Source organism: Ambystoma mexicanum, chromosome 3p (assembly GCF_040938575.1).
Source record: "Ambystoma mexicanum isolate Mex_15411 chromosome 3p, UKY_AmexF1_1, whole genome shotgun sequence".
NCBI lineage: Eukaryota > Metazoa > Chordata > Amphibia > Caudata > Ambystomatidae > Ambystoma > Ambystoma mexicanum.
The window spans coordinates 928,830,209-928,851,837 of NC_090925.1; the positions used below are offsets into that span (position 1 = coordinate 928,830,209).

The window sequence follows — 21,629 nt, forward strand, 5'->3', positions numbered from 1 at the left end:
CGGGTAGCTCCTCCTCAGGTGAACTTCTCCTTCTAGGCGGGGCCGTAGGAACCCCTGTCTGTTCTTCTCTTCCTGGGTGAGGGGATCCCCACCTCCACCCGGTGCTCCTCCTCGCTAGGGACCGTGCTGCGCCCTCTAGGCTGCACCCTGATATCCTGTAGAGGGGCTGTTCTCAAACCTTCCCTTGGCTGCTCCTGACGAACTGTGGGGGCCGCCCCAAACCCTCCACCCGATGCCCTCCTAAACGGGGAGGGCGTTCCGCACCTCTCCCTCTCTTCACTGCTCTCCGGTGACCGCTCCCTCCTTCTCCCCGTCACGCTCTTCTGTAGAAACTTACCTCCCTTACCTCTCTGCGCTACCGTCCACTTCTGCACCACCTCTCTTCCTCTGCCTGCCCTGCCCCCATGCCCATTCCTCTCCTCTCAATCTCTGCCTGCATCCCCCACTTCCGAAATCCTATATCCATTACCGCCCCCCCAATCCTTCCCGCTGCTCTCCTGGGAGTCTCCCTCCTGGACCTCATGCCCCCCCTCCCAGGCTCCCCCTTTCCCGGCCGCAGGGCTACATGCGACTACAGCTGCAAGCGCTCCATCCGCCGCAGCTCGCCTCTGCGGTCTGCCACCCTCCCCCTCCTAACCCACCGTAACCTCCGACACCGCCCCTTCGAGCTGCGCTTTGGGGTTACCAGTCAATTGGTCGACACCATTTGGTCGACAGGACAATTGGTCGACACCATTTGGTCGAATGCCAAATGGTCTAATTTTTTTTTTTTTTTTAACCCCTTTTTTGGTTTTTTTTGGGGGGGTCCCCCCCAACCCCCTTTTTTTTCCCCACACGAAAACCCACAAAACATATATATATATATATATATATATATATATATATATATATATATATATATATATATATATATATATATATATATATATATATATATATATATATATATATATATATATATATATATATATATATATATATATAAAAAATTCGACCATTTGGCATTCGACCAAATGGTGTCGACCAAATTGCAGTCGACCAGAATGTTTTCGACCAATTGACCGGACACCGCGCTTTGGAAGCCCTGCTGATAATCGCCAGGGCCTCCCTCAGTGCCTTGGCATCAATGAGTCCCTCCTTGTTCGCCTTTTGGCCCATCGTCCTCATACCACTGCACGGCCAGCGACACCACTGCTCACTAACCCAACCCACGACCACTAGCACTACAAAGCGCTCACCGCCCATAGTAAGAAAAGTGGGACTGAACCCGGCACAAATTCCTCGGCCCCAGAAAAGACCCCAGCCGCCGCATCCTGACCTCGGAAAAATTGGCCTGTCGCACCCCTGCACCAGTTACTCACAAGCGCTGCCAGGCACTTGCACCGGACACCACCACTGCCTGACCCCACCAGCTACATGCAGTAACGCCCACCAAGTACCCCTGGCGCCCCAACCCCCAGTCAGTGCCACCACAGTATCCTAAGCCACTGGAGCCCCACTACTGGACACAAAGGCCCTGCTGATAAAAGGGGGAAATGGCAGATATCCCTGCCAATGTGGTATCCCCAAACCCAAAAGATAAATCACCCTGTAAGCAATAACCTAATATAAAATAATTAAATAACCTACCTGTATTCCGATGGCTTACTTTTTTTGTATTTTTTTGTTTTTTTATTATACCCCCCCCACCTGCCCAAACTCCCCACACCAACGGCCAAAACCACACCCGCAAACCAAACCGCACATGAGAACGCTGCAGCTACTGCACATAACCCTTGCCTCCGCCCCGGCCCCTACTGCTCCCCGGCGGTGGTCCACCCGCACCAAGCCTGCTCAACCCTAATTGAGGAGCCACCGAGAGGCTCAGGCCTGCCCCCGGCAACCAGCTGGCGAGGCCCGCGGCCCCTTTAAAAACACGCCCCGCCTCTGGCACCTCCCCACTGACGCGCCGCAACAGGCTTGGAAGCTCACGGCCAGCCGATGCCGCGCACCAAGTGCAACCCGCCGTGGCAGACGCCAACGCAGATGAGCCCCGTGCCCCAGAGCCGCACCACCAAGAAGCCCCCCCAGCTGCCTGACCATGCAAAAGACCCGCCAGCTGCTGGCGCTACCTCCCCCCGCCACTAGGTAGGTCCTGGGACTGCTTTATATACAGCAAGTCCCCTATCCGTACCGTAGTTTGTTTATTTGTTTAAAAAAATGTTTACGCGAACAAAACTCCCTCCCAACTTACTACACTACCGTACGCCTGCCTATCGCACCACCCAATCACCCAGGCCTCACGTAGGGAAGGCTCGGAAGCTGGCGACCTGGACAAAGACTCACCCTCAACGGTCGCCTGCTCTCGAACCTTCCCTACCCCTTAAATACCCCCCCACCGGGGCGCTATGTGCAGGCCAGCACGCTGGCCTGTGCAGCGCCCAAAACCACCCCCGGGGAAACGCTATGCGTTTCCCCCGGAAACCCCCTTATGCATCTGAGAACAGGGCACTAGTTATATTAATAGTTCATGATGACAACTCTCGTGAAAGACCAGGGCTTGTTTTGTGTTAGTCGATTTTCTCCTATACGTATGTGCAATTAGCCCCGCAGCTCAAAACCCAGTAGGCCTTACATGGAGTCTCTGAAGGAAAACGCACATTTTGGCTAGAAATTATTTTTAACCAAGCCTTTTTTACACAGACTACAGCCTCGCGTGTGGTCCCATTTCATTAAGGTGTACTCATCTGGGCCAAAGCTACAAGTAAAACAAAAAATGTGTATTAAAATTGTAGATCTAATCAACGTCCCTAAATTGAAGTTGATTTGGCTATACCCGCCCAGAAGCAAAGTCTGCATACCTTGGGACTCACTCCTCCGGTGACTGCATTTGTTCACACAAGAAGTGATCGACTGCTTTTATTTTTCTTAAATTCTCCCTTGCTTTCAAATATTTTGATTTTATTCATTTTGAACAAATCGATGAATTAGCAGTCCTCTCCATCCCATTCACAACTCATCACGTTTCAGTGTAAACTGTTGCCGTGTGCGTGAGACTTTGGAAAAGAAATGGCATACAGCGATTTGTTGTATTTCTACTTCCCAAAAGTAAGTAATCGTATCTAAAATAATTCTATACTGATAGCTCACCTGGGTCTGTACTTTACCAGATGGTCTTCTCTGGGTCATGATAGCCTGTCCCCATTAGCATCCTGGCGTGGGATTCCAGACAATCGGCTGGCTAGAAACGCGCTCTTGAACCGCTGGTGCAAGCCCGTGTTCCATACCCCCGGAATATTCCTCCCACCGTCAGTTTCCTTTTTTTTCTTCCCCTTTTCCCACCCCCTCATCTGTTTTGTTGTGGCGGCACAGGCCGCCCCCACAGCTGCTTCTCCACTTTGGCGGCCATGGAAAGGGAAGAGGTGTTCCCAAGAGCTCTGCCGTCTCTTTACATGACGGTCATTTTAGAAAAGGATTTCATTAATTAAATGGGACACCTTATGCTTCCCATTCAATGAATGAAATGCTGTTTTTTAAATTTTTATTTTAAGCACCCCGTATTACCGCTTTGGTATCCTGGTGTGCTAATGGCATTAAGCGCCCTTTCCAGGGGCTGGAATGGGTGTTAACGGCCCGGGTCCCTCGTTAAAAGCCTTCGTGCCACCGTTTCCTGTCCTGCCTGCTGACGGCAACATAAACAAACATTTCGTGGTTGTGAAGGGGATTACGTGGCTGAAGCTCCACTTGCTCAATAGTTGGTTCACTGGGCCGCTCTGCCATTGTACACCTAAAACGAGGCACTGGGACAGGCGAACTGCCTGTTTTTGACCAATGACACTTTTATACACATTGTCCAGCATTGTCGCACTGCACACATTGTCCACTCACACACTTAATACATATGTATGCCAAGATCTTACCTCAACAAATCCATGTCTAGTCCAGTCACAGATCTGGTCGGAACCGGTTGGATTTTCGGCACCTGTGGCATACTCACAAGTGTGAATAATTCAAAAAGAAAATGCGTTGCAGTCAAAACACCTGAACAATAGAAACACGTTATCCAACTTGTGACCGAGTATAGCCACATTTAATTAAGACGTGGTGTTTTATTTTCATAGATGACCACAAAAACAGCCATTGCGTAGTATTCTTACGTGGCTGCGGTTGCAGCATTCTCAGTCTGCACATGTGATGAAAGCAGAACACAAAGTTGTGCAGCCGCTTTGTTGTGGTTGTAGGTGAAGTGGGTAGACTTATTCATCGCCTCAGGCCTCACCTTGCTGCTCTTTTCTTTAACTTTTAAAACCCTCAACCATTCTTCAACTTTTAGGCATGCCTTTTTGTTCTAGACAGCCAGAAATGTAAAGCAGAATTGCGAGAATATATCCTTTGCAGGAAAACTCGGGCTTCAGAGAATGTAACGAGGTGCTAACCTTCCACTGCTCTCTACAAGGATTTGGCACTTGGAGCCCGTTGTCTTGCAAACAGTGCAGACGCAGCACTTAAAATAATACAATGCACAGATGCCACGCTTGATGCATGTGTAGCATGTTCCAAACGATAATTATTTTGCATGACAACGCTGATGCGTGCTCACATGACCTGGGATCCATGCACCCATTGGCTGTGGGTGAAATGGCAGCACGTGTGTGGCTGTGAATGATCAGGCGATTCCCTCCCGAGCTTGGCTCTGCTGAGCTGCAGTGGACACTAAATCCTAGGAGCGGGCTTGCGTTGTCTGTGAGAAGTAAGTGCCTCACGAGGAAGTACTTCTTGACACAGGTCCTTCTGGTGATGGCCCGCAATGGTGAGCTATTGAGATGTGGGTCTTCTGCTTGTCTGCCACCTTGGGAGCTACAGCAGTGCAGCAAGCCTGCACACAACCTGTGAGCTGGATGACCCGTGGTGGCAGCCAGAATGATATGCTGTAAAGCAGTCCCTCATTCTACAGGTTCGTGAATGTCAACATGCAGAAGGTGGACCGAAGAAACAGAAGTGCTTGATGCAGGCCACTCCAATGATTGCCCAGACCCCTTTGGAGAAACTGCTTCAGTGAGCTGATGATCAAAAGGGTTCCATGTAATAATGTCCCTGCAAAAATGACGCTTGGCAAAAAAGTCGCAGAAAAATTGCCTTTTTTTGCTGGTACCTTATTACATTAAACATGCAGGGGACACACCTGCAACCCCCTTGGCCCCATATATATGGTCACCATATGTAACGTCGCCACAACCTTTTCCCGGCAACATTATGTATGGCGACTATATTTATGGGGATAATGCTACCTGATACCGATCAAAAGAAAGTAATGCCCTGCTTGAGCCTCTCCACTGAATTTCCTTTCTAAACCTTTTGCATTCTCCTCTTCATAGTCACTTGTGTGCCACGTCTCACAACATAGTGACCATGGACTGCATTGCCACCACCTTTTTGATCTGGTGCACTCCATCCTCACAACAGCGGCACCTCATCCTGCTGTGATCCGGCAAACTCTTATGTAAAAAATTTGACACCATTCGCATTTGATCTCTCTACCCTCAACAAGCTCCAACCGATTCACCCCCACAGCATAGACCCTTCATCTACTTGTCCCTCCAGCACCGAGCTCCTTCCGTGATAACGCATTATTCTCAACACCCAAACATGCTGTCGAAAAACCTCAGCACCGATGACAATCTGGACATAATCTGCTTCTTTCGAAACATTGCTGACCAAAACCTGCTTCTGGGTCACCAAAATGATCCCATCTGAATAGGAAATCATTCACAAAAAGATCAATGGGAGGATTAGGTGGCATCACATTCATCCAAAAAAGCTCACTCTTTGTACAGTGTGTTTTTATTATTATTTTTTTTTTAAAGCAGTCTTCTGAGAATGAATTGGAGTAGTAATAGTGCTACTAGTGTATTGAAAGGTCTGCATTCCGCCACTTGATTTTATAAACCCTTTGTCCTTCACAGTTTTGGCTTTAAGTATTGGACATTTGCCAGGCACTGCTATTATATGCCCAGGTACTTGTGCCATTTTGCAGCTACTACCATCGATGGCCATCGATGATCTATTAATACCACTATGGAAGTGTGTAGCAAATGCCTTTCCCAATGCCTACACAAAAGCCAAAACTGTTGGCACTGCCAATGCTTGTTTAATCTATGCCTCTTCTTCCCGAACCTCTTTCCAACGCCGTTGCACTTGTCATTCTTTTTCATTAATCTACTTCTCACCATCTCGTTCTCCCTCCATGGAGCTATCCTGCTGGTTTTCATATGTGCTATTATCATACTGCTTTTTTGGCCTGTATGTCTGCTCATCCGATCCTTTTTATTTCATATTCTTCTCTTATGTATTTGATACCCAGGTTCTACAGAGGTTGGGTAAAAAAAAACACAGACCTCGCAGTTGACTTTTGTCTACACACAGGTGGCTGCATAACTGTTGGCTGTAACTGTGCAGCTACAAAGCTGAGGTCTTAATCACGAACTCCAGCCTCCAATGCAAACCTTTCCCTATCCAAAGCTTTCCTCTTGTCTCAAAAGCGTAGGCTTTAAACTAGACTCCTAAGTTGCATTAGAGCCACTCCCAGAGAGTTCTGTGGTGACCACGTTTTTCATTCTTCTCTCCCTAATTTGCCCCACTAAGGCATTGTGATTCTGCCCATCATTTCTTCCAAATTGAACTTCAGTAACATTGTAGTTAAGCCTCCTCCCAACCCTTATTTTGACAGATACCAGAATTCTGTTGCTTGTCTGTCGCTGCACCTCAAAAGGTGGGATTACAACTTTTGGCCTCTGTCCTTCCTTAATTGGCTCTCATTCTATGCGTTTTGTGTTAAAATCCATATGGATCCTCTGCAGCTCCTATTTCAGACAAGAACAGTTTTTTCCTACCTGAACATGTCAATAATGGATCTGCACCAGAAACCTACTCTTCTCCAGCATGGGGTCTAGTATGGATTCACATGCTCATGAATATTCCCCGTCATCAGGCCGGGAATCCAGTCCCCTTCGGTAGGCTGGTAATCCTCAGTAAAAGAAACTGTATTTCTCCTTTAAACCAATCACTGTACTCTGGGGTCATACTGCCCCCAGCCAATGACAGTCCCTTCCCTAAGCCCATCTTCTGGCAGCCATGTTCAGATTTCTACAGCACGTTCAAGTGTTGGGAGTCCTAGAGTTTTGCTCTGTGAGCTACTTCTACAGTTTTTGACGAAAAGTTTCTATTTTTGTCAAAAAGAGCCTTTGTGCTTTTCTCGCCATCTGCCGACAGCAGGGATCTGTTTGTCAGTGAATTCAGCGCCCCTCAAGGGCAAAGATCGTCAAAGTTTCCAGAAGGCCATCGGGCCTACTCTGCAGACAGAGAAGGAAGGAAGGTAGGTAGGTAGGTAGGAAGGAAGGAAGGAAGATCCCTTGTCAAGCTCTGCACCAGATGCAGACTATGGAACGTGTATGTGGAGGGCAAACACCCTTCAATGCCTCTACTGTCTTCATTCGGACCACAAAGGAGAAGAGTGCGAGAATTGCCTCGGCATCTCCAAGAAAACGATGGATTGACTCAGTAGACTTGTGGCATGGTGAAACGCCAAGGGCTCTGCCCCGTGCCCCTAGCAGGTTCATGCCTCACCCAGGACGGCTGGTCCTAGGAGCGGGCTTCTAAGCCCTTTGAGGGCGCCCAATCCGTGGGGCCCCAAAACCAGGCCAAGCACTGCAAGTATGGTTCCATCGGGGTCGCCGTGCAAGCGGGTCCCGCTATGGGCAGGGCGCGATCAATGTCGCCATTCGCCTCCGTTGCCAGCAAGCGTCGAGCTCCTCGGAGGAAAGCCCAGGACAGAGGAAAAGGCGTCCGACTTAACCAAGCGGCGCAGGAGAAATCTTCGATGATTGAGCTGGTGGCAGCAGCTCTCTAGAAGTCCCAATGGGCTGACCCTGTTAAGGTAGCCCCTACTGCGCCTAGGGTGTTCCTGCCCCTGAGGCGGGAGGCCTCAGCTGTGGCGGTGGCGAAGCCTGCTGGCATGCTAGAGAAGTAGATGCCATTTCTGAGGCTGGCCCGACCCCTTGGGGTGCAAAAAGGGAGGAGGGGGGGGGCGATGAAGTCCCTGCCAATGACCGGTTGTACCCCAGGCCTTGGAAGTTTTGTCCTCGGATGACGAGGACCAGGAGTCCCTGTACACTGTCCTTGAGGATGTGGAGGATGACAACACAGACGGCGCGGGCCTAGTGTTTTGACCACGCCAGCTCCGGACACCGAGGGGTAGAAATGAACGCCATGGGGAGGAAGGTTATTTACACCGCAGCGTCAACAATCAAGGCTGCCAACGCACTGGCTGTCCTGGGCAGGTATGACAGGGAGCTGTGGTACAAGCTGGGCCCTATTCTAGAGTTCGTGCCTGATGACAAGGCAGCGGAGGCAATCGCCATCTTCCAGGAGGGAGAGGTTTCTTCGGACCATGCCATCACAGTTGTGCTAGACGTCCCCGACACAGGTTTCCAGCAGATGGGGAATGGTGTCTGCCTCTGTCATTGGCTGGCTGAAGGCCATGACTTTCAGCCAAGAAGTCCAGGCGAGGGTGCTGCACATGCCCTTTGACGGAGATAACTTCTTTGGGAAGGTAGTCGACAAGTCCCTACAAGCCATAAAGGCGGATACGGAGACGGCTCATGCCCTGGCCACTCTCCAACAGCACTGCTCTTCCTTTTGCGCCTCCAGAGGAAATCCAACAGATTTACAAACTGCAAGCCCTCCCGGTCCACAGCCCAGGAGGCCTACAGGGGCAGTTCCAAGGCCTACGTTGGAGGTGGGTAGTGCCATCGTTTCCCTCAAGGCGGTACGCAGACTCAGATGCAGGACTGAACCGGCCAAGTCGTCGTCGGATGCATCCCGGTGGGAGGCCGGCTGACGGGATAAGTCAGCGAGTGGGAGAAGATCTCCACCGACAGATGGGTGCTGGACGCTCTCGGCCACGGACATACCCTGGAGTTACAGCAGTGTCTGCGGATCCCTCCGGTGGCCCGGCAAGAGCAGCACATCCCTCAGCTCTTAGACGAGGTACGGGCCATGCTACAAAAAGGGGCAATAGAGCTGGTTCCATGACTACCTCAGGGATCTGGAGTCTACTCCGGATCCTTTTTGGTAAAAAAGAAAACCGGTGGCTGTCGGCCCATTCTAGACCTGCAATGTCTCAACAAGTACCTCAAGTCCCAAACATTTAGGATGGTCACTTTGCAGCACATGCTCGGCCAACTGGAAGGAGACATCTTGACTTTGCTGGTCCTGGAGGATGCCTATTTCCACGTCCCCATCCACAGGAAGCACTGAAAATTCCTATGCTTCGTAGAGCAGGGACGACGCTACCAGTTTGAGGCCCTCCCCTTTGGCATGAAATCGGCCCCCAGGGTGTTCACGAAGTGCCTGCCACCAGTAGTGGCCCATCGGCATCTAAGGGGATGCACGTATACCCGTACCTAGACGACCGACTCATCCGGGCCAGTTCGTGAGAGTTGCCCGTCGGGCACACAGAGATGACTGTCCAGCTCCTGACGGATCTGGGGTTCTGAAGCCCATTATCCTAAGTCCTCCTTGACACCATTGCAGAACCTGCTGTTCCTAGGAGCCAGACGCAATACAGTCTCCTGCCTAGGCTTGCCCTAGGAGGAGAGGGTAGCGGCCATTCTGGGGAAAGTGAAGCGACTGTTGGTGAAGACCGCCACAGTGCGGACCGTCAAATCGCTGCTCGGCATGATGTCTTGCATTTACCTGATCCGGCTCGGCTGGTTTAGGTATGGGACCTCTTCAGGAGTCCCTGGATGTTCGCTGGGTTCTGGTGTCCGGAAGCTTCGCGGATAAGATCCCACTCGATGACCAGTTCTGATGAGCAATTCAGTAGTGGGGTGTCCACTTCAACATCGCCCAGGACACACGCTTCCAAAGCCCCCACCGTACCAGGAGACAGTCACCACGGATGCTTCCTTGGAGGGCTGGGGAGTGCACACCAGACGCCTGCACGCCAGAGGATTGTGGCAGGCGGAGGAGAAGGCTCTTCACATCAACATCCTGGAATTACGGGCAGTGTTCTGGGTGCTCAAGTCATTCCTTCCGCCCCTGAAGGGCAAAGTGGTGAGCATCTTCACAGACAACACCACCACGATGTTCTACATCAGGATGCAGGTGGGTACTCAATCCCCAGGGCTCTCCAAAGAGGCGCAGGCCTGGTGGCACTGGGCCGTTGAGCAAGAGATGTTTCTCTTTCCTTTTCACCTGGTGGCAGTCGAACACCATCGTTGACTCCCTCAGCAGGGAGTTGCACTCCTGCCATGAGTGGGAACTTCGGCAGTACCAGGTGGACCACATTTTCATCAAGTGGAGCAGGCTGATCTGTTTGTGACGGCGGCAAATTCCATATGCCAGAAATGTGCCAGCAGATTCCACCAACTGGGGAGCATGGGGGATGCATTCTACTTCCTGTGGGACGTGTCATGAGCACTCTCCAGCCAGGGCACACCCACACATAGCCTTAGGAACAGCAGGACACTGTGGGCAGGGATGAAGTTGGTCGAACATGATGGTCACACCTACACACGAGGGCAGAGCGTGCCTTCACTCCCCTGAATTCTCCAGAGCTAAGAACACTCCCAAGGACAAGTTCAAAGTCCTAATTGACAGCAGACCACCGAGGTGATGATGGATGATTATGCTAATTGGTGGGATGCTATGGTTGAAGACTAGCTCACCAGCACCTGGAATCCCAGTCTGCGTGCTGCTAGACACAGGTGGAAAAGTACTGATGGAGGTTACAGTGCCACCCAATGGTAGGGGGGCGCGTGATTAAGGGTCATATAGTTTGTGTAGCCAATGGGACGTCGTGTATTTAGTTACGTTCATAGTGACCTGTTTAAGGTGAGGGCTTCTTTGTCCCACCTGATGTTAAGAAGCCTATTACTGTTACATACTCCTGTAGACGAGTATGGATCGTATACTTAGAGGTTCCTTAAGTACCAATCACTTTCTTCACTAGGTTTTTGTAGGATGACCTTATTAATACGTACGTTGACGTCACCTATAACGATTTTTTGCTATAAAATAATGCCTTTTTTAAAGATGCATTGAGAGATCTTGCGCTGAGATGTCCGTTGTACTCCCCGTTTTAGATAATTGATATTAAGTTATCCTTTTCCCAACTACCTGGGTTGTTTCGATTATTGATTCAGTAACTTCTGAATCTCCATCCATCTCAAGGGTATTGCTACCTCATCTTAAAGGGCTGAAAGACTCCAGTTCAGGTTCTTGGGGGGGTGGGGGGGGGGGGGAATCCTCCGATGTGCCGTCTTCATGAACCAGTGCATGCTCCATTTCTTGTGTAGGCTCGGGGCTTTTCCTACAGACCAAACTAAGGTGGCCTTTGTGTTATCATACCTGGGTGGACATGCGGCTAACTGGTCAGTGTCGCTGTACTTTCCCACATTAATCCGGCTCATTGCAGAGACAAATTGACCCGAGGAGAAAAGAACAACTCTATTCTACTGGGGTCTCCGTAGTGAACTAAAGAACATTCTAGCACAGGTGGTCAACCCACCTGAGCGGTGCTGGTGGTGCAACAAGACCATTGGCTACAGGAAAGAAGGAATGATCGGTCTCGCTCAGAAGGATGTCCATTGTACGTACGCCCATGAGAAAATCCACCTCGTTCTATAGAGAACATGCCAGAACCCATGCATTTGGGTAGCATTAGAGAGCCATTAACGAAAGGAGAAAGGGAGAGGCGCTGACGGCAACAACTTTGCCTTTACTGTGGCGATGCAGGACATTTCCTGAAGCATTGCCCCACTAAATTGCCACAAAAACCGCTGGGATGAGTGGACATTGGACCAGTCGAACCAATTAAGCCTTCGGAAAACTCCAACTCAAAGAATAGATCGGCTTGTCGAGGAAGGAGAAGATTTCAACTGTCTCACATCTTACCACACCAGTGATCCTCCTTTGTTCCAACCACCGACAGCGGATGCATGCTCTTGAGGCGTATGTGGACTGTGAAGCGATGGGGAACTACATGGCCCTTGCTATGGCCCAGTGGATGGGCCTACCAATACAACAGAGAAAAATTGACAACATAGTCTTGGTTGATGGAATGCAACTGTCATCCGGTCCAGTAAACCAATGTACGGGAGAAGTCGAACTCCTGTGTCAGGATGGCCACTGGGAACATATAGTATTTGATCTGATTAAGTGCCCCAGTACCAGCTCATATTAGGCATGCGCTTGTGGGATGTTTTTACCCATGCACCCAAGCCCTAACATAAAACTGTGCATTACTGGCATTGAAAACATCATGATGGCCAGAACTCCCCAAGAGAGTGCACAGGGAAAACATGAAGAATAGGCTGCCACCCATTTTTGCCTATGTTGTGAGCACAGGAGGGCACTGCCTAAAACCACCATTGGGCTACACACAGTAGCCTGAAACCATTGTGAATGGCAATGCTGATTGCCAAAAGCAACCCAGAACTGTGGGGAATTCATTTTCTTAATGTCAAAAATCGATGCAATACTGGTGCTCACCACTATCAGAAAGCCGGCGTTTTAAAACCACCAGACTTTTGTGTAAAACCGAACAAATGAACCCAAACCAGGCCAAGGAAAGACTTGATAAGAGGTGGATACAATGTAAAACTATATTCTGAAATGACTTGTAGGAAGTAATTATTGTATATATCAAAAATAGCTGGGGATGTCAGCATCTTAAGTGAATTTGGGTTTAAAGCCACTAAAATCGAAATGTTTAGAATAAATGAGTGACCTACTTGTGAGTGTCACATAGGTTGAAATTGTTTAAATGTCATAGTTTTGAACTTAGAATCAGCATTCTAGCTGCATGTGCAAAAATTGTTAGTTGGATTTGAATGTAGAAAACTGGGAACTAAAGTGACTTTTAGCTGAATTCTGCCTGACAACTACCCCCGACAGTTGAACTGGCTCAACAACTCTTCCCAGGCCTGGCTGCATCCTGCTGCCCCCACCAAAAGGAGGTGACACCTCTCTGATTGAATTAGGGGAGTGGTACCTGCAGACTGCAGGAAGTTGAACAAAGCCCTGTCCTGGACTCGGGCAAAAGTTATATTGGGAGGGTCGTAAAATGGCTTCCTCTTGGGAGAAACAGGGAGGGGCAGTGCCTGTGAGAGCAAGCTGAGCTTGGGGGAAGTGGATAAACCAGAAATTCCACCATGTGCTTTGGAAAACCACACCCCGTTGGGGCCAGAGCATGATTTTAAAAAGATGGATAATTCATAGTGCGGACTTATCAAAATTATATAAATAACATTATCATTCTTGTGATTTTTCTGTGCACATTTTAAGAGGTGTTAGGACCCTGTGGTATGTTCTTGGGGATAGTAGCGGAAAAAAAGGTTGTTACTCCAAATGTATGCATGTTAAAAATCTGACACTTTATCATCTGAAACCCATATCCCTGGTGCACATTTGTGTAAAATCTGGAAAGGTTTAGAGGTCGTTATCTGAATGAAAAGGGGAGAATTCTGTCATAAGTGGACACGACATCGTACAAAGACAGGGATCGGATGGTTTGGTGCTACAGAAAATGTTAACTGGACCTATAATATTAGAAAAATGGTACATAGATAAATAATGTATTTGGGTCAGAAATAGATTTGTGTGCAATTTGACAAGGGGAGGTTCCTCTGACCATAAAACCTACAGCATCACTCTGACACTCCATTTCTTTCCCTCAATCAAGGGAGAGAGGAAAGCTTGGCCAATGATAAGTGAGAGGGGCAGGCTTAGCTAGGCCCAGGCACACACCCATTTTCAAAACACATAAAAGGAACATTGAAACCCAGGTAGAGACATTCACTTTCCACTTTCTTGCGGGACGCTTTGCCGGGAGACTTCAGACTTCACATCCAGAGATCCAGACTTCAAATCCATCAATCTCCAGAGACCAGAAATTAACTCCAGAATTTGTAGCAGAGAGGCCTGAATCCACAAGCTGAATCCTCTTCAGCAGGCCTCAAAACCAACCAAACTATTCAACATGCGGGCGAGCTGTTTGAATTCTTTGGCAAGAACTTTTGCAAGAACCTGTAGCAGTATCCAGAAAGCAGTGCTGTATCCGGAACCAGAGACCAGATCGCTGTGAAGAACTGCTAGCAGAAGTCCAGCCAATCCTGACCCGATCGGTGACAAAGTCGCATTCCTGTACAAAATCTAGTGTGAGTACCCAGCTAGCACTGTGCCAAAACCAATCTCTTAGTTTGAAATAATCTAATCCAAACTATTTTAGCCTATTAGAACTGCCTCCTAAAATTGTGTCATTCTGTCATGTTTAAAACTGAAAACTGGCATCTGTCATTCTGAGCTTTAAATTTTCAAATCCGAAAAAACTACCTTTACTAAATCGGCCGTATCTCCGGAACCGTTTGTGCGAGTTTTAACTGTCATCTTAAAGCTAAGATTCTAAGCTTTCCAACGAACCTAAAACCGATGTGCTACCCCTTATAGTGCCTCCGTAATTGCGCTCGACGCACGTGACTAAATTTGCAGCAATTTGACATTTTGCTTAATTTCAGCCACGTGTAAAAATATTTGTCCTTGCTTTCCTTGCTGAAATTCGTGTGCAACCTGACAATCATTCATAGAGCATTGCTAAAGTGATCCTGAATTAATTTAAAGTATCTCTCACTCACCCTGAACCCCCTATAGGGAATTAAAAGCATTTAGCATATTTCTCACTTCTTTGCATACCACATCAAAGTATATTGCCTGTGTTTAAAACTCCTACCTGTTTTCCTCTAAGCTTGCTAGGGGGGAACTGAATTATATCTGATAGCATTCCTGAGAACTGTGTGCTTTCCTTCCATCTATTTACCTTCCAAAAAGGGGTGGGGGGTGAATTGTCAAAGAAAAGTGATAACTTGATATGACTTCAACAAAAGACAATGTAATTTTCTGTACTGCATTTTCATTCATCATTGCCCTGTCCTTGAAGCCATAAAAGCATTCTCAGCTACGTTATCCTCTATATCACTTCTAAGCCATCAAAAGGAGTGTACCACTGTAACATTATCCATTGTTGATCACTATCATCTTCACAAGTGTGCTATCAAACATTAATTTATTATAAAAGTGTGATAGATATATATTGTTTAATTTTCAAATAAACCTTTTAATTTGCAAAACAAACCTACTTCTTGGGTCAGGGGGATTCTAAGAGATGGGTGTTATATAAGGGTTGTCATCCAGAGTAAACGAACTGGACATAAAAATATATCAATAAGGGTTTCCCTCAGCATCCCAGACTAGGCATTGACTTAGCTGTAGTGTTGAATTGAATCCGCTTACACCTGGTTAGTGTCACAATCCGGTCATAAACTGGCGAACGCATACAATTGATTTCTCCCCCGATTGTCTACAAACCTGTTACTCATCAATGGCCAAAGCTGCTCAACCATTGCTTCTGATACCCCCAGACCAAGGCCAAAATGTATTACTTGGCATCATTGGACAGTTGCCTTCGGAATACGAATCGTATCAAGATGTGTTTCAGAAAGAACAGACCAACACTTTACCACCGCACCGGCCTTATGACTACCAAATAGATTTAATACCAGGATCACAAGCACCATGCAGCCGCATCTATGCTCTCACTGAGAAAGAGAACCAACACTTACGAGAATACTTGGACCAGTACCTGGCTGATGGGTTTATTCGACCTTCAAAGTCGCCTGCATCCTCGGCTCTCTTCTTTGTACCCAACAAGGAGGGAGACCTTAGGACCTGTGTATATATTACAGAGGGCTCATCAAAATCACAATTAAAAACCGGTATCCCCTACCACTTATTACGGTACTTCTTGATCAAGTGAAAAGTGCCAAAATCTACACCAAATTAGACCTAACAAGGGGGGGGGCGTACCACCTGGTATGCATAAAAGCTGGCGCTGAATGGAAGACGGCCTTCCGTAACAAGTTTGGGCTGTTCGAATACACAGTTGTGGCCTTTGACCTATGTAACGCACCAGCCGCCTTCCAGTTCTTTATGAACGATGTCCTGAGGGAACTGTTAGATGGCTGTGCCATGGCCTATATAGACGACATTCTGATCTATTCAACATCAATGGAAGAACACGTACAACATGTAAAGGTGATCCTGGAAAAGCTACGAGAACAAATTGGAGAAAAGTTCCTTCTATGTAACCGAAGTAGAGTTCCTCGACTTCATCCTAACTCCTCAGGAAGTAGAGATGGACAATCGGAAAGTTGAAGCAATCCTTCAGTGGCCATCCCCTACTTCGGTAGAAGCCGTCCAGAGCTTCCCGGGGTTCGCCAATTTTTAACTGTGGTTTATCAGATTTTTCAAACGTAGCATATCCGATTACATCACTACTTCGGAAAAACAAGACCTTTTTGTGGACTATTTAAGCCGAACAAGCCTTCATACAGCTTAAAAAGCAATTTACCACTGCGCCTGTACTCAAACACCCGGATCCAGAACTTCCATAAAAAGTGGAAACAAATGCGTCCAGTGTTGCAATGGGCGCTGTACTGTCGCAACGAGACCCAAAAAGTAACCATTTGCATCCAGTGGTGTTCTGGTCTAAAATTCTCTCCCTGAGACTGAAGTATGCAATAACAGATAAAGAGTTACTCGCCATCAAAGCAGCCTTTAAAGAACCGCAACATCTGTTGGGAGCAGGACACACCATCACAGTGTTTACCGACCATCGTAATTTGCAATACCTAACTGCCACAGCACAGTCACTTCGTCAACTGAGGTGGGCTCAATTGTGTTTTTTTTTTTTTTTTACCGAATACGACTTTTGCAATAACATATCGCCCTGGAGTGAAAGAGGAAATCTGTTGCCCTATCTCGTATTGGCTGGGACATGGTGGGGGAAGACATTGATGCTGCACCCGCACCTGTTGGAATAATTCCTGAAGACAAATTGCTGGGGATTACAAGTTCAGCCTTGCCTTCTTTGGGCCAACTTTGGGATGAGGTCAAGCAGTCTATGAAGCCAGATCAATTGCAGGTATTGGTTTCTCAGAATCCTCTACGAACTGAAGGCAACAGACTTCCTTACTTTCAGGCGCCCCTGTATCTATCAAGCTTCACAGCACAACAAAAGGTCCTTCATACTTATCATGACACGCTTGCAGCAGGTCACCCTGAAATTACAAAAACGATGGCCAAGATCCAACAATATTTCTGGTGGCCTACTTAGCGAAGAGATGTTATTCAATCTGCGCAAGCATGTGATGTTTGCGCAAGGAACAAAACACCCAAGACAAAGCCACAAGGATTACTTTGCCTGTTGCCCGTGCCACTGGCTCCCTGGCACACGATCTCCCTAGACTTCATCACTGAATTTCCTCCATGCAACAGCTACAACACAATCCTAATGGTTGTTGACCACCTGACCAAGATGGCACATTTCATTGCCCTAAAGGACCTACCAAATGCAGGAACTCTGGCACAAGTTTTTTTGGCGAATATAGTTTAGCTACATGGTTTTCCATCAGCTGTGATATCCGATAGAGGAAGTAAATTCTTCCCGATTCTGGAGGAGTTGTTGTGCCAAAGCTCAGATTGAAATTCAGTTATCCACCACCCACAAACTATTGGCCAGACAAACTAATCAAACCCTCAAACAATATTTGCATTGCATGTTTGTACAAACAGACAAGAGTTGGGTCGTTATTCTTTGGGCAGCAGAATATGCATACAATACCATCCATAGTTCAAATGGTTATTCACTTTTCTTCTTTCTACACGGGAGGGATCCGCGTACCCCTGCCTTGGAGCCACCTGCACCATCAGAAATGCCTACTATCACTTCTTTACACACCAGCATTAATGGAACCCTGGAAAAAGGCAACCAAAGCTTTACAGGACGCAAAGGCAACACATAAGCGCTTTGCAGACAAAAGGAGAACCGAAGCACCCACTTATCATGCAGGGGACAGTAAGGGTAGCCACAAAATGCATCCAATTGAAAGGCCCCAAAAGGTTCCATCCAAAATATATTGGTCCATACCCGATCACTTAATTATCAACTCAGTTGCAGTGAAGTTAGCCTGTTTCCCTACGAATACATCCTTTTTTCCATGTTTCTTTATTGAAAACTGTGCAGCCTGGGACTCTGGTCTCCGTAACTAGGCCGCCTCCAGTGCAAATACTGGGGGGGGGGGGGAGACGAGTACAAGGTTCGCAATATCTTGGATTCCGAAATATTTGGGAGAAAACTCCATTATTTGGTTGACTGATAGGGATATGGTGTGCTTGATAGATCTTGGGAACCAGCAGCTAACATACATGCACCTTGTTTATTAGCTCGCTACCACCACAATCGCCCAAATCGACCAGGGTTTGGCTTTCCTTTGGGGAGGGGGGTAAGGGAGGGGTTTGGATGGGAGTGCTGTCATGAACCCTCCCAACAGCCAGGGCACACCCATGCATAGCCTTAGGAACAGGCAGGACACTGTAGGCAAAGCCTGGACTTTAAGGGTTGCCAGTTGGCGCAGGCACCAATTGGGAACCATTAGCAGCCCCCACCAACATGACCACCAAGTTGAGATACGAGGTAGAACTCAAGATGGCCTAAAATTGGCTCATGTTGCTGATATCCATGGTGGTCTAGTGTTGCAGGGTGCAGACCGAGGCTATAAAACCATGATTTCGGTCCACACCCTGTGCTTAGCGTTTCTTCTGCTCATCATGTCTGCAGCGTAATGCTTACCGCTCCTGCGCTTTTCAAGCACACATGCTCAGAGGACTTCAGCGTGCTGAATTACCTGCTCCCTGGGACTCTGCAGACAGCTCATCTTCTGGACACTTTTCACAAGCATACTTACCCGATGGAACTGGTGACACGGAACGTTTTCACCGCAGTGGCTCCATCCATTTCTGCAATAAAGATGACCCACAGTAAGCGTTACTTTAGTAATACGCTTTTCAGAACCCCTGCAAACTTGGCTACCTGCAACTGCTGTCATCCTGCTGCACTCGATGAACGTTCCAGAGGCTTTTCGCATCACGGCTCCAAGCGGATACGGCGAACCACGCACAGCACCTGCAAGAGAAGGCAAACCGAGACATAATTAGCATAAAATGTATGTTTTTGCACTCTGCGCTGTGAAGAGTCAATACAGCCGCAAAAAAAGCCGGGACTTACTGAATCCTACATGCAATCCGTGCTGCAAGCCATACAGAGGGAATACTTACCGCTTTACAAAGAAAGCATACTTACCTATGAACATTCCTCACCAGAGCAGCGCACCGCAACTGGTCTCGGCGACCTTTTACAGTGAAGTAACTGAATTGACTGCATTCCTGGTGATGTTGGAGCACAGCGTCATATCAACGGTGAGCCAGGGCGCTAGTGTCAGTCAGCTAACCTTGGAAACAAGGGAGGTGGGGGGAGAGTATAAGGACACGCATTGAATCTGTCACTTGTTTGCCCTTAGGTCCTCATACAGACCGCTCCATAAGAAATAGTAGTGGGTCCAGGTAACCTTACCAGGTCACTCCCAACTGTACTGGTCAATGGGCTATTGCCATTCAGTGGACAGTGGGAAGGGAGTGGACTGGATCACATCGGCATCTCATCCCATTGCAGACGGCAAACACTCCAGACAGTCCGGACCAGGCGCTCCTGCAGGGCACCAGAGATGAGCGTTACAGACTGCCTGTTTCTGTACGTGTTCCCTCCGTTGCCTCTCCTGCTGCGAGTCATCAATCAACTCACAGTGCCAGTGCAGGATAATACTCATCGCCCCAGCGTGGCCGATGCAGATTTGGAGCCCGGACCTTCTCGGCCTGTCTGCGTCTCCTCCGGTCCAGCTGCTGGTCATTGCGGATCTACTCACTCGAGAAGGAGGCGCAATCCTGTATCATAACCCAGGATGGCTGAACCTGAGGGCTTGGCTCCTGCAGCCTTAAAGTTTGGAGGATACGAACTGCAGAGTGGTCCTTGCCAAGGCCAGAGCATCGATGGCTCTTAAGTGCTATGGTCACAAGTGAAAGTGTTTCGCTACGTGGTGCCGGTCACAGAAGATTACTCCTCTGAGGGTCAGTTCCCAGCAGATTCTTTCATAATTGTCCTTGTCCAAGGCGGGACTGGTGCATGCCTCTATGAAGGTGCACCTGAGGGCTATCTCCTGCTACAGCAGGTGTCCAAGAAGGTCTTCTCTTTGGTCCTACTGTCTCATTAAGAAATTCCTCAAGGGACTGTTTCGATCTTTTCTGCTGGTGAAGGCCCCTGCCCCGGCGTGGGAACTCCATGTGGTGCTGACGGGGATCATGGGGGTTCCCTTCAAGCCTATGCATCAGGCCCCTCTCGTTCCTCTCGTGGAAGACTGCTTTCCTTGTGGCCATCACCTCTGTCAGGAGGGTAGGTGAGATCCAGGCCCTATGCTGCAAACAGCCTGATCTAACTTTCCTTGCGTCGAGGGTGGTGCTGCGGACGCACGCCTAGTTTATGACAAAGGTTCAGTTGGAATTCCACCTCAAAGAACCTTCAGTGTTCCCAGTGTTTTTTCAAAACCTTCGTCACCCGCTCAGAGGGCATTGCACTCGCTGGACGTTGCTTGTGCCCTGAAATTCTACATGGATCGCACGAAGAGTTTTCGGATGACATCTCAATTGTTTAACTTTGGTCCTGTGAACCATGGGAAGGCCCTGTCAAGGCTTCCAACTCAAGGTGGCTCTCCGGCTGCATCATACACTGTCATTGGTTGCCAAATTGACCGCTGCCTGGCTGTCCGAGAGCCCACTCCACCAGAGCGATTGCTGCAACGACAGCGTTCATGTCTGGTGTGCTCCTGCTTGAAATCTGCAGGGCTGCTACATGGAGGTCCATGCACACCTTCATAAAGTTCTACTGCTTTGACAGGGATTCCAGGGAGGAGTCCAGAGTCGGTCAGGCAATGCTGCACAACCTGTTTGCTTGAGCTGAGCCTGTTCCGGAGGTAATGTTGTACTGCTATCTATTCCTTATTCATGAGCATGTGAATCCATGCCAGACCCCATGCTTGAGAAGGAACAAGTTACTTACCTGTAACTATTGTTCTCCAGCATGTGTCTGGCATGGATTCATGATGCGAACCCTCCCTCCTGCCCCTCTGCGGCTCTTCTTGGTCATACTGCCACTTTATGTGCTTTCCAAATATGAAGATGGCTGCCAGGGGAGGGGTTTAGGGAGAGGATGGTCATTGGCTGGGGGCAGTATGACCCAGAGTATAGTGATTGGTTTAGAGGAGAAATACCGTTTTTAAGTGTAAGTGAAACTGTTTTTTCTTTTACTGAAGATTCCCGGCCTGACTACGGGGAATATTCATGAGCATGTGAATCCATGCCAGACCCATGCTGGAGAACAATAGTTACAGGTAAGTAACTTGTTCTCCTCTGCCGTCAGAAGCCTACTCTCTAATGATTTACCGTGATTTCATTGCAGAAATAAGACGCATACAATTATAGAGTGCAAAAAATATTGCAAGAAAAAATATCGATGCCTTTTACAGTACACATTGGAAAGAGACCTCTCCTACTCTCCCTCCCTCCCCTTTTAACTTAAATCTGTTTTTGTTTTGTACAAATAAAGCCAACCCATACCATTACATTTGATTTTCTTTATTTCGACTTTC

General features: G+C 48.2%; 1 protein-coding gene across 5 annotated transcripts in view; it reads left to right on the forward strand.

The window, feature by feature from the left end:
* Positions 1-21,629, forward strand: part of LOC138581130 (protein MTSS 1-like) — an 885,917-nt gene that overhangs the window by 153,285 nt on the left and 711,003 nt on the right. The window lies entirely within an intron of this gene.